This window comes from Episyrphus balteatus, chromosome 1 (assembly GCF_945859705.1).
Source record: "Episyrphus balteatus chromosome 1, idEpiBalt1.1, whole genome shotgun sequence".
NCBI lineage: Eukaryota > Metazoa > Arthropoda > Insecta > Diptera > Syrphidae > Episyrphus > Episyrphus balteatus.
The window spans coordinates 51,498,180-51,512,721 of NC_079134.1; the positions used below are offsets into that span (position 1 = coordinate 51,498,180).

Consider the following 14,542-nt stretch of genomic DNA (forward strand, 5'->3'; position numbering starts at 1 on the left):
AGAAATAAAAACAAGTTTTTCTTCCATTGCAAAAGTATAATTGCATTTTTTTTATTTTGAGTATGGCCAACAAGGTTTTTGTTACAGAAAGACAAGATATACTTTTCTAAAGGTTTTTTATATGCTGAGCTCGAATCCGAACTCAGAAAAATTCTATCACATCGCGTTTTTGAGATATTCCCGTTAGAAAATCGAAAATCCCGCTTTTTACCAGTTTTCGAGGTTATTTCCTGGCGTTGGTAGGTACTACAGTCTCTGAAAAAATCGATACATTTATTTTCGCTTACATACTGGATTTAAGGTTAACATAGAACAAAAGTGGGTAATAAGCAACTGAAGATATCTCGGACAGTAGAAAAGATGTCTGAAAAATTTAAATAGATTTAAGGGTAATATTTCGAGTTCGGCCACCGAAACCCTTTGAAAAAGCATAGTTTAGTCTCGGCACCAAAAACCCTGCATAAGTACTTGGTATTTAAAGGGTTCTTAAAAGAGCATTTTAAGGTGTTAACATAGTACTTAAGGAAATGGTCAAAGAGATAAAAACTCTTTGTAATGGACCAAACAATTTTTGTTTTCCTTTATACAAACTTCATCGACAGCTTCTGCAACGATGCAAAATTGGTAGTGATTTTAAGGGAGATTTTCGTATAGGTAATCAAATCACTAAAATACAAAAACAAATTATTTAGTGCTGCATATATTAGACTTGTATATGTTTATAATATAGGTATCTTTTGATTTTCTGAAAAAAAATTTCGGGGGGGGTTAAACACCTAAAACCCCCCCCCCTAAATACGGCTATGGGAGTGACGAACCACCGGGTCCACTTTTAGTTTTAGGTAGGTTATTTATAAATTTTGTTAGAATTTTGCTAGTGTTAGTTTTGTTAGAATTTTAAATTTTGTTAGTGGAGTCGTTAAATACGGTTTTCACTATTTCTGACCTTCAACCCCTCCCTCCAATGGCGTATTGAGGGGGGGCTCAGGGGGTTCAAGCCCCCCCCAAGCCTCCAAAATCATGTTATTATTTAGCTGAATTCGTCATAATCTACATGATTAATTGAATCTTGAATGATCGAGCCTCCTCCAAATTCTGAAATGGTTGTTTCTGTTTGTGTGCGTAAGTGCCTTAGTTGCCGTTGAGGGTTGGGATCATTTTTTTTAGAATTTTAGTCCAATTCAGAATGCTTCAAATTTTTTTTTTTGGTATTTTGACGTCGAATTACATTACCGTTAAATTTTGCGAAGCTTTTTATGGAATCAAGCCGTATTTTATTGTCTTGAGTACCTTATATTTACTTTTTTTTCAAAAATAATCTTTTTCTCAAAGATATTGGAAACAAAATTTTTTTTATATCTCAAAATCTTAGTGGTCAACATTAAACATCAATAAGAATTTCAATGAAAATTAGTTTTTGAGACTTTTACGTAGGTAATGCATTCATTTGCCGAAAGTGAAATAAGGTGTTCTGTATTTTCTCACTCATTTAAATTTTTTTTATCGAATTCAATTCACTTTGTTTCTGTTCGTGAATTTAGTGCCTTTTTCAATGAATCTGCAATTTTTTGACAAAATATTATCAAAACTTATACCTATTTTAATTGTTTTGTCGATAAAAGATGAATAAAAATAATCATTTTTATCAAAAAACAAAACTGAGTTCCATGCATCAAAACTGGGTTTTATTGTTTTTCTATAAGTTTCTATGGCCAGAACTGAACGAAGTTGAAATGGGACCAAATTGCAGCCCCCAGCTTTCCAATACAAAAAGAATTATCAAAATTGGTTCACTCAATCCAAAGTTATGAGGTAACAAAAAAAAAACAGACGAATTTGAAAAAAATTTCCAGTCCCCTCCAAATTTTTTTCTGGATACGCCACTGCCTCCCTCTTGTCCGCGAAAAAAACACCCTTTAATTAAATTTTTTTTATAGACTTTTTTATCCTTGGTTCTTATCCCAAAAGCAAACTTTTTGGCAAGTTTCAAGAGTGTAACAATTTTTTTTTATTTGATTTTATATAGATACTATTTTACCTGCACCTACTATATTTTATAAGGTCGGTAGATAACTACCTACATTAGGGTGGTCCAATTTTTTGGATTTCAAATTTTCGTTGTTCCCGATTTAAAATCTTGTTATTTATGTATTAAATACGTAAAATATCAGGTTTTTATCTCAAAGTTTTTACTTGAATGTTGTTCTAGGCAGGTGCCCATACTTAAAAAAAAAATGAACTTTTGGTGAAGTTAGTTTTGATTTAGTAGGTAGGTATAGTTTTTCATGATATGCCTTTCGTTTTTATAAAAACCGTTAGTTAATTTTTTTTTTTTTTTCAAAATTAAAAAAAGAATTTATGAATTCAAAATGTGTAACTCGGCACGAAAAAAAGATGAAATTTGTTAACTGGGTTATGGGGCCCTTGTAAACTAATCGTTTTTTCCAACTCCAAGACATGTCTAATTACGATACCATCAGATAATAGGTGTTACAAAATCTGATACTTCAAAGCCGATGAGCGCCCTCTTTCCCAAAACTTAAGGGGTCTGACCACCCTGGTGGACCGAAATATTCATTTTTTTGTTTTTGAATTAATAAATCCGAAACTGTGAGCCGGAATATTTTTTTATTTGGACCATTAGAAAAATTATGGCGAGCAGAAAAACAATTTTTTTCATTTTTTTTACCAAGATTTTTGAAGCAAAAAATTATTTAAAAAAAGCTACCTTATTATGTTATCAAAAAAATACTTCGCTTTCAAAAATATTCAGTAAAAATTTGAAAGCAATCGGACGGATAGTTTCCGAGATCTCGATGGCATCCGGTCAAAAATGTAGTTTCGAGATAATTGTAAAATAAATGGAGTCCACCGCTCTAATTGGCTCAATATTCCTGTCGAAAAATGCCTTTTACTTCGTCAATTTTGAGTGTTTCGATACGCAAAAGGTATTAAAATGTTCGTTATAGTTAGGGGGTTAATTTAAGCTAAATAAAAAAAAAAAAAAGACCCCTTAAGACTTTCAGCACATATGTTGGTAGGTATTGATGTGTCTGCGAAAATAATAGGTGGGGAACTAATGATTTATATGGTTAATTTTTTTTGTTTTGCCTTGTAAAGTGGAACACACTTACCTAGCTACATGTTTCTTTTTTTTCCATAGGACACACGACTATATATATTCTATTATATATAAGTTTTATCCGATATCACTTGTGCGCCTCCACAATAAATTAAAACAAAATAGCGAGACATAAACAAATAAACAATACAACATTGTATCGATCTACAATGTTGGATCATAGCATATACCCTTCTGGTGTATTCTAATATTTATCTTGTAATAATAAACTGCGACATCCAAGCATCCACTGTTAGATGCTGTGTCATCATTTTAAGTAGTAATAAACTTCGACACCCAAGCATCCGCTAGAGCAACTGTAAGATGCTGTGTCATCATTTTTAAACAAAGAACATTGTAAGGATTCCCAGTTGGATCATTCCAAATATCAAAATTATAATTTAATCTTAAGTTGGCAGTCGCAGAACATTCATCAAATCTTAAGTCGACCATCGAACAAGATACTTCGTATCTTTAGAAAACCTTTGAGATTCAAACTAATAAATTTATTTCTTTTTAAAAAATATTTTAAAGAAGTTTAATTTAAAATTTATATTCTATTGGACACACGACAGATTTTGTATTAATGTTTGAAAGACAGAAATCCAAGGCCAACTAGTTTTCATTGTACAATACCTACCTAGGTACCTATAATGTCTATATTACGAAGGGATATGGCTACACAAAAAGCCATTTTCATTTTTTGTCCGTTATTCTTATTGCCAACCTATTTTACATTTTTCTTGTTATACCTTCTTTTAACCCTTTCGGACCCAGCGTTACTCTCATGTAACATTTTTTTAAAAATTCTTACAAAAATATTAAATTAAACAATTTTTTAGGTTTCGATGGCCTAATTGAAAGATAATAATGCCTAGTTATTGGATTATTACAAAAAGTTAGTCAAATATCATACCTACCTTTAAATTTTTTTAATCGAAAAAGGGACTGAAATTCATATTTTTTTGCAAAAAAAAACTTTTTTATACATGGTCATAATTTTGAAAAAAAGAAACCTATAAAAAATGTTAATGCAGAAAGTGTTTTACTTTTTTGCTAAGAAGAAGTAGCATACATTATAGATTCATAAAAAGTTATTTTCTCAGTTCTCCGACGTTTTTTGGTGGTCATAGGCAGTGCATGTTACTTACATGTAACATGAGAATAACACATTAGTTTTGCTATTTATTATTTTGGAAAATAACTTTTTGCTATTCATATCTCGTAGTTGTGATGTTTTTGACCCGATAATACCGAAAAAACATTTTTTAATATTGATTTTCATAGCTTGGGTTCGAAAGGGTTAAACCATTAAAAATATTTTTGCCGATTGGTGCCTATTCTTAGTCTTAACAGTAGGTACCTATCTATATCTACGATAGTTTTTTATTCCTCTCTCTCATCAACCTAGTATAGGTACCTACCAGACAACCCTAACCCTATTACGGATGCCAACTACCTATCATCATTCTTAACGATTAAGGGTCATTTGCTGAATGGTAACTTTAATAATTTATGTTGAACATAAACTCTTATTCTCTACTTTTTCCTCTGCCTAAACTGTCACAGAAAGATTTATGTTGAACTTAAATGCTTAAGTTTCGATTCACTAAAACTTTTATAAAATGATTAATTTTTTAATATTTAATTTGAACTTTTATCAATTTATTTATCACTTGAATCATTAAACAAGAGCATTAACTATATAAGTACCTACACACCTAACTAGGTACCTTCATGCTACATCTCATTCTGTTCAGCATAAAAAAATCAAATCACAAAATCCCTTTCGCGTTGACAGAAAAGAATTACCTACCTACCTATGCTATGTACCTACCTACCTACAATCAACCAAACCAATTGAATCAAAATCTTTGCACATAGGTACCTATCTTTCCCTCTCTGCCTCTCTTCTCATTATCCTAATATACCCACACACTTGCCACCATACGTCACCGAATTAAAAAAAAACCTAAACCATAAACAAACAAACCCCATATTCATAAAAAGAATAATTGCAATAATCCAATCAACAACAGGTAAGTAGGTATATCCCTTTGTATATAATGTTTTATGTACCCATATAATTTTCTGCATGCCAAAAAAAAAGCAAGAATAAAGATCTTGGCACATTTTTCTCTCCCTCGCTCTATACCTATACCTATACACAATAGACACCAAACCATACGTCTCGAATGATTTTTTTCTAAACCACACACCCCAAAATCATAAAAAAATATTTGCAATAACCCACATAGGAAGGAAAACAATGCAAAAAAATCAGTATATCCCTACTTATATACATATGTTACCTCTCATTTTGTTCATGCAAAAAAAAGCAAGAATAAAGATCTTGACACATTTTTTTCTCCCTCGCTCTATATAGTTATACTTAATACACCATACGTCTTTCCTTCCCACGAAAACCACCTAGACCACACACCCTAAATTCATAAAAAAGCCGTAAGGTACATAATCACATCCTATATAGAAGATAAAAAAAACTATGTCCCTACCTACTTCTCATTCCCTTCATAAAAGAAAACACACACAAAAATTGCAAAAAACCAAACACCTTTCGCACATATCAATCAACGCAAAATTCCGTCTAAAAAAAACTAAACCTAAACCTCAAAAATAAAAATAAATAAAAACAACCACCAACAAGAGTCTTTTCTTGAAAGTCACCTCCTCTTTTTTTAGAATGAACTCAAAATGAATATTTTGTTGCAATCGAACCTCATGATCAGGTGTCTCATGATAAGTTGCGTGCGATATCTTGTCCCATGATATCTTCTGCCATGATCACTTACACCCAACCCATTACACGAAGCTTGACTCTTTTTTCATTCTGTGAGGCGCGTACTATTACATGATGCATCTTGAGTCCAGGTCTCAAATTTGACATTTCTCTTTTGATTTAAAATGTGTTGTTGTTGTATTGCACCAAGAAGCAAAAAGAAATGAAAGGGAATTTTGAAAAAAGAAAAAGTGGAAAAAGAAACGTCAAAAAAGAGTATCAGAATTCCGACCCACGACTCTCTGGTCGGATAATTTTTTGTTTCATCTTTTTTATCTTTTGCACTCATTACGTTTGAAAAGAGGCGCGTCTCTTGAGGCTTTATGTAATAGCTGACTTTTTATCCTTTGGGAGTTGCCAAACAGATTATAGGGGTATTCACGATCCGATGCAACTGGTCTTGTATCATTGCAAAAGTGCAAAAGTGTAAAATCTTGCAACACTACAACAACAAAATATGAGGCTATGAGAACAATAGTGGCGTAAGCCACAAAGAGGAAGTTTTGAGCTACGAGTGATTTAAGATACAAGGTTTTTCAAAACAACACTTTTTTGAGTGCCATCTAGTTCTAAGTGTATCTAGCTCCATAAATCTATTTTTGTAATAAAGTAGATATATTAGGTGTGTTTTTTTGTTTATCTATATAGATTTTGTGCAAAAAAACGACATCGAGATTTTTGGAATCCGTGTTAAAGTTTGGCAGCACTGGACATTAACTTTGACAACTGTCTGTCAAAAAGTTTGCTTTTGCTTTTTTATTTAAAAAATTAAAATTTAATAAAACAAAGCTCTAAACAAAATGAGAGAAAAAAAAACAAACAAAAAAAAAAGTAGAATTGTTCCTGTTTTACCTATGCTTACTTATGATGCCCAAGGAGATGACGAACAGAGATCGCTGCCACACATCGACAATGGTTCTGAGAATGTCGACATCTACACCGAATACATTGGAGGTGGTGATAGGAGTCAAACGATGAGAGGACACATGCTAGGTTGTCATTGAATCGATATTTCCACGAAGACCGATGGTCTAAGAATCGATGCATCACTTCAATGGATTGGTCAACACATTTTCCTGAACTGGTTGTTGTTTCATATCACAATAATGAGGTTTGCATTTGTATTTTTTCTACGATTCTATCTAAAACCCACTAACTTTTTTAAGGAGAGTCACAATGAACCAGATGGTGTTGTAATGGTCTGGAACACAAAATATAAAAAACAAGCACCCGAAGATGTATTCCATTGTCAAAGTGCCGTTATGTCAACATGCTTTGCTAAATTCAATCAAAACCTTATACTCTGTGGAACGTATTCCGGTCATATTGTATTATGGAATAATCGAGTGGAAAAGCGCACACCCATCCAGAGGACCAGAGGACACCTCTAAGTGCAACTGCACATACGCATCCAGTGTATTGTTTCCAAATGGTTGGCACACAGAATGCAGACAATGTGTTATCGATCTCATCCGATGGCAAGCTTTGCTCATGGAGTTTGGATATGTTGTCGATGCCGCAAGATACACTGGAATTGCAGCCACGGCAATCGAACCCAATTGCTATCAGTTGCATGTGAAGATGGCAATGTTTTTATGGTAAAAGTTTGTTGTGATTTTCCATTTGCTTATAAATAAATTGTTGTTTCTACTCAAGCTTATCGACATGGAATACGTTCGGGTGTGTCTGAAGTCTATGAGAAACATTTGGGTCCAGTGACGGGAATATCAACTCATCCAAATCAATCTACAACAGATTTTGGTGATTTGTTTCTTACATCGTCCATTGATTGGACAATTAAGTTATGGAGTCTTAAGGTGAAATTTAATATCTACTATAACGACCAATATGTATTACATTTTTTGTATTTACTTGTAGGACAATAAACCATTATATTCATTTGAAGAAAATTCAAATTATATTATGGTCTCCAATTCATCCCGCCTTGTTCGCTTCTGTCGACGGCAGTGGTCGCCTTGATTTATGGAATACCGAAGTGCCCTCGGCATCGGTGATTGTTTTTTTTTTTTTGTTTTGTGTATGTATTGTAATGTTTTATTCCGGGTTCACAATAAAACTTATTTAATTTCCACTTATATTTCCGTTCAAATAAGAACACACTTTATTTCAACTCAATTTACTTTTATTATTCGCTCAAACAAACACACTTTTAAATCACTTTATTTACTACTAACAATTCGCAACACTTTATTTCACTTTGTACTGTACTCTTTCACTTTCAAGATTAAACTGTCTCCGGTCGGTGTCTACGCTGCCTTTTATACCGGAATCTCGAGACTCGAGAACGTCCTCGAAGGCTCTCGTCCCTGTCTCTCGAAACTTCCTTTCCAGGAAGGCTTCCAGTCTAGTGGGATATTTTGAGATGTGTTCAGTGTGGGATATTTTGAGATGTGTTCAGTGAGATATGTTCAGTGGGATATTTTTAGATGTGTTCAGTGAGATATTTTTCTTAATTACTAAAGGTCCGTTCACATTTCTACCTTTGCAGTAGTAGATAGTGTGTTCAGACTTTTATCTTAAAAGTAGTTCAGTAATTCATCGTTACATTGCCCCCCTCTTAGGATTGTTCGTCCCGAACAACTCCATTGCTTCTATCACCATTATAACGATGTAAACGGTCACAATGAACTACCTTTAGTTTGCCTCTTACCCCTCTTTGTATACGGTAAACCACGTCGTTAATTCTGGTTATTACTGTGTAAGGGCCTTCCCAGTTTTGTTGTAGCTTCGGTGATAGTCCCTTTTGTCGGTGGGGATTGTAAAACCACACAAGTTCTCCTTCTTGAAACCCTGTTGCTGTCGCTCGTGCGTCATATCTTGTTTTCATCCTGTCACTAGACGCTTTTATATTTGTCCTTGTCCGTTGGTGAATGTCAGCCAGTGTTCCTTTCAGTTTATCTACGTACTCATCCATTTCATGTGGCTCGTTTGGAACACTTCCAAATTTTATCTCACTTGGCAGACGTATTGTTGAGCCAAATAGGACTTCCGATGGTGTATGTCCAGTAGAACTATGTGTTGCACTTCTATAAGCCATCAAGAATAATGGAATATGTCGGTCCCAGTCTCGTTGATTATCATTGACTACTTTTGACAGGTGTTCCTTAAGTGTCCTGTTAAATCGCTCAACCATCCCATCAGATTGTGGATGAAGCGGTGTTGTTCGCGTCTTCTTGATGCCAAGGAGTGAGCAAACCTCTTGAAAAATCTTAGATTCGAAGTTCCTTCCTTGGTCGGAATGAAGTTCCATGGGTACTCCGAACCTGCTCACCCAATGAAAGACAATCTTATCCACAACTGTTTTGGTTTCCTGGTTTGGAATGGCAAATGCCTCAGGCCATTTGCTGAAGTAGTCCATCACTACAAGGATGTATCGATTTCCGTTGTTGGTTTCGGGAAAAGGACCTGCTACGTCTATTGCAATTCTCTCAAAAGGTGCACCCACATTGTACTGCTGCATCTTGCTTTGGATTTTTCTAGCTGGTCCTTTGCTAGCGGCACAAGTATCACATTTTCGGCACCACTTTTCAACGTCTTCTCTCATACGTAACCAGTAGAATTGCTGTCGTAGCTTTTCCAGCGTCTTGTTGATGCCTAAATGGCCTCCAGAAGTTCCACCGTGCATCTCTCGGAGAACATCATTTACCTTTGACTGAGGTACGACTAGCTGCATTACATAGGATTTACCATCTGCGGATTCCCACTTACGCCTGAGTAGCCCTTCTTGCACATGAAGTGAGTCCCATTGTGCCAAATATGCTTTTAGAGTGGGGCTTCGGTCGGAGATGTCGGCCCATTCTGGTTTCTCTTGATGTTCCTTCCATGCAAGGATGGGTTCGAGGTCCGAATCTTCCTGTTGGGCCATTCTGAGTTCTTCATTACTCCAGCCGCAAATGGGATCAGCTCTCGTTCTTCTAACAGCGACAACTTCCTTTTCTTCTAGTCGTGTGCAATGTTTGCAGTCTTGCTTGCACGGGCGTCGAGATAATGCGTCTGCATTTGAATGCAGTTTTCCTCTTCGATGTTGAATCTGACATTGATACGTCTGAAGTATCTCGATCCATCTTGCTACTTGACCCTCTGGATTTTTGAAGTTCAAAAGCCAATTAAGTGCACCATGATCTGTGCGAAGAAGGAACTTCTGTCCATAGATGTACTTATGGAAGTGCTTTGTTGCCAATACTAGAGCTAGAAGTTCCCTTCTGGTCACGCAATAGTTTCTTTCTTGTTTCGAGAGTACCTTGCTGAAATAGGCAACGACCTTTTCTTCTCCGTCATGAACTTGCGATAAAACAGCACCAACTCCAACATTACTTGCATCTGCGTCAATGATGAATTGTTTGCCTGGAGTCGGATAGGCCAGCACAGGAGCTTCACATAACCGCAGCTTCAGTTCCTGAAAGCTTTTCTCACACTCACCTGACCATTTAAAGGGTTTACCCTTCTCCGTAAGTTGGTGCAAGCTTTTGGCGATTCTCGCAAAATCCTTCACAAATCGTCGATAGTACGTTGCCAGACCGAGGAAACTCCGAAGTTGATGCTTGTCCTGAGGGGTTGGCCAGTTCTTCACAGTGTCAACCTTTTCAGGATCAGTCTTCACTCCTTGGGATGAGATGATATGCCCCAAATATTTAACCTCGGTCTTGAAAAGTGCACATTTCTTTGGATTCAACTTAAGATGTGCTTCTCGTAGCCTTTGGAATACAGCCTTTAGGTTTTCACAATGGTCATCAAATGTTTTCCCGTAAACGATGACATCATCCAAATACACTAGGCAAGATTTCCAGGTTAATCCATTTAAAACGCACTCCATTAAGCGCTCAAAAGTAGCTGGGGCATTGCATAGTCCAAACGGCATGACATTAAACTGCCACAGACCATTTCCTGTGGAGAAAGCCGTCTTCTCCCGATCTTCTGGATGGATTTCTACCTGCCAGTAGCCACTCTTCAAATCCAAAGTCGAAAACCATTGTGCTCCTTCCATTGCATCTAGAGTATCGCTGATTCTTGGCAGTGGGTAGCTGTCTTTCTTCGTCACATCATTCAGCCTGCGGTAGTCGACACAAAATCGAGTGCTTCCATCCTTCTTTTTGACGAGAACTACCGGTGATGCCCAAGGGCTTTTGGAATTTTCGATTAGCCCGTCTTTCTTCATTGTTGTTATCATTTCTTCAACTTCACCTTGTTTGGCCAAGGGGAGACGTCTTGCTGGTTGACGAATCGGCCTAGCATCTCCTGTATCGATTCGATGCTGCACCAGTTGTGTTCGGCCGTATTGCCCGCTGGGTGAAGAGAAGATATCAGCATACTCATGAAGAAGCCTTCCCGCAACATTAAGCTGATGTTGACTCAGGTTGTCTGAATTGAGAATTTGTTTCTTTAGTTTCTCCGAGTTCATAGTCATCTGTGTATCCACCTCGTTGATCTTAGTTATTGCGGCCACAGATTCACATTGCCCAACAACTTCTCCTTTCTTAAGCTTGATTGGGTACGGTTTGATGTTAAGTATCCGTACAGGTACCATGTTGTTCTTTGGTGCCACAAGAGTCTTCCCGATGATGATGTTTTGGGAACTTTGCTCAACTTCTGGTTCAACCATGAGGTATCGATGGCTTCCAAAGTTCCCCTTTAACTTGGTCCACACAAAAACTTCTGAAGAAGGAGGCAGGCACATGTCTTCTTTGATGACAGTTCTAATTGTTGTCGAGTTTTCGTTGCCATAGACCATTGGAATCTCTACATTTCTGTATTTCAGGACTTGATTACCTATATCCAAAATGATTCCATGCTCCTTCATGAAGTCGATTCCAATGATGCACTCGTCACATATATCTGCCACCAAAAACACATGTGAAAACTCTAGTTCTGCCATACGGATCGTAAGACGAACTTCACCGTACACCCTTGCTGCTTCTCCTGTGGCTGTCTTCAGACGGTAGCTGTTGGTGTTATGTAGCCATGTCATCTTCACCAAGTCTCTTCGTACAATAGAGGCGGTGGCACCGGTGTCAATTGTAGCCACGTGTTGTTTGTTGTTTATGGTCGCCTCCACTGTCAGACTTTTGTTGTCTCGTTTAGTCTGTGAGACTTGAATTGTGGTTCTGGGGCCATCGATACCAGAAACCAGCTTCTGCCCCTCGAAGTTGGTTCTCTCGTTTCCCGAATGGGAATCAAGTTGAGGATGAGCGTTGGTTGTATCGCTTACCTGTTGTTGGGCAATATTCCTGTTTCCACAGTGTTCGCAAGCAGTTCTTCTTGGTGGCAATCTGCACTGCCGCTGGAGATGTCCTGTCTTGTTACAGTTCCAGCATCGAGCAGCTCCGTCTCGCTGGTTTCTTTGGAACGCGAGTTTTTGACAAGAGCATTCCTCCACTGCAACTTCTCTTACTCGATGAACGCCTTGAGAAGCCTGTTCTGCTGCTTCCATAGTCAGTGCAAACGCTAATGCTTCAGGAAGGGAACGTTTTCCAGCTGTTCGAATTGCTCGCTGAAGATTTATATCAGATACAGCACGTACAAAGGCTTCTGTCGCAAACTGATTGATAATGTCGTCTCCTGCTGTCGGATATGCCAGATGAGCCAACCTTTCAATATCTGCTTGAAGTTGTTGTAGAGTTTCTCCTCTTTTCTGGACTCTTGTATTGAGTTGGACGCGGAAGACTTCCTGCATATGGCCATCTCCAAAGCGTTTTTCAATGACCTGGACAAGAGCGTTAAAGTTACCATTCTTTTCTGGTGGTAACGTTTGTAACAACTCAGCAGCAGGACCTCTAAGAGCAAGAGTCAGCGCTATACATTTGTCTTCGTCATCCCAGCCATTTGTTGTGGCAGCTGCCTCAAACTGTTTCTTGTAGATCGACCAAGAACTTTGTCCATCAAAGGTTGGTGGATGCATTTCCTTCTTCTTTAAATACTCACCAGAACTTTCTCGCACCTTAATTTTTCGAACCTTGTCAAGTTCTTCGGTAAAACTTTGCATTTTCACTTCCATTCCTTTCAATTTGTCATCGAATTTTATTTCTACTTTTTCGAGTTTTTCTTCAACTTTCTCGAACTTTTCTTGAGATTGTTTTTCAACACCTTTGATGGAAGCATCAAGAGCAACGAACTTGTTCTCGATAGCATCAAGCTTACCTTCGATGAGGTTTTTCTGTTCATCTAGAAGGTTCTTCTGGGTTTCCAATTTTTCGAGAAGATTCTGTTGTTCACTCTTTTGCTCGGTACGTTGTGCCTCAATTTTTTCGAGAACACTACTCTGTTGTTTTTCTAATTGTTCTCTCTGTTCCTTGCGTTGTGTCTCAATTTGTTCAAGAAGATTTTTCTGTTCATCCTTCTGTTCATTACGTTGTGCTTCAATTTGTTCAAGAAGATTTTTCTCGAACTTAGCAAGGAGAACAGACATCACGGACGACATATCGGAAGCGGAACCAGTACTTACTTGTTCTTCTGGCATTTCAATTTCGAATTGAAATGTGTCCAAATTTTCGTTTATCTGGGTTAAGTGATCCTGCAGACGAATAATGAGGTCATTTTTCGATCCAGCAGTAGGAAGACCTCGCTTAGTTAATTCCGCCTTCAGCTCAGTCAAACTTAACTGATTTAATGTCTTACCCATTTTAACTTTTTAAAACGCGAGCACTTTTACTTATTTCAAAATGTTTTAAACTTTGTTTATTTTTAAAACACACGCGCACTTTTTACTTTATTCGCGAAATTATCTGATTCGTACAAATAAATAAGTTTTATTCCACTTTTCTGACACCAATGTAATGTTTTATTCCGGGTTCACAATAAAACTTATTTAATTTCCACTTATATTTCCGTTCAAATAAGAACACACTTTATTTCAACTCAATTTACTTTTATTATTCGCTCAAACAAACACACTTTTAAATCACTTTATTTACTACTAACAATTCGCAACACTTTATTTCACTTTGTACTGTACTCTTTCACTTTCAAGATTAAACTGTCTCCGGTCGGTGTCTACGCTGCCTTTTATACCGGAATCTCGAGACTCGAGAACGTCCTCGAAGGCTCTCGTCCCTGTCTCTCGAAACTTCCTTTCCAGGAAGGCTTCCAGTCTAGTGGGATATTTTGAGATGTGTTCAGTGTGGGATATTTTGAGATGTGTTCAGTGAGATATGTTCAGTGGGATATTTTTAGATGTGTTCAGTGAGATATTTTTCTTAATTACTAAAGGTCCGTTCACATTTCTACCTTTGCAGTAGTAGATAGTGTGTTCAGACTTTTATCTTAAAAGTAGTTCAGTAATTCATCGTTACAGTATGATAATGAAAATTAGTAAAAGAGTATTTACTGAGTAGGTACCTACTTATGAAAAAAAAAAAAAAACATGAAACAAAAATGTTAAATGTAAAATAAATATATAGGTAAATTTTGTCAAAAGCTGAGTAATTCTTTCTTTGAGTATGTTATTTATTTCTAAAAACTAATACAATGTTATGTGTTGAATTTTTTATGGAAACATTTTGTAAGTCTGATGTAAAAGTGCAGTTCCGAGATTATGCAGTGAGGCGCGCACAAATTTGTTCATTTAATTTTCATATCGGATTGGAAACTTGTTAGATAAATCTTAA

General features: G+C 36.6%; 1 pseudogene; it reads left to right on the forward strand.

Annotated features, from left to right (window-relative positions):
- Positions 1-2,861: 2,861 nt before the first annotated feature.
- LOC129920933 (cytoplasmic dynein 1 intermediate chain-like) lies at positions 2,862-7,803 on the forward strand (annotated as a pseudogene).
- Positions 7,804-14,542: the final 6,739 nt, after the last annotated feature.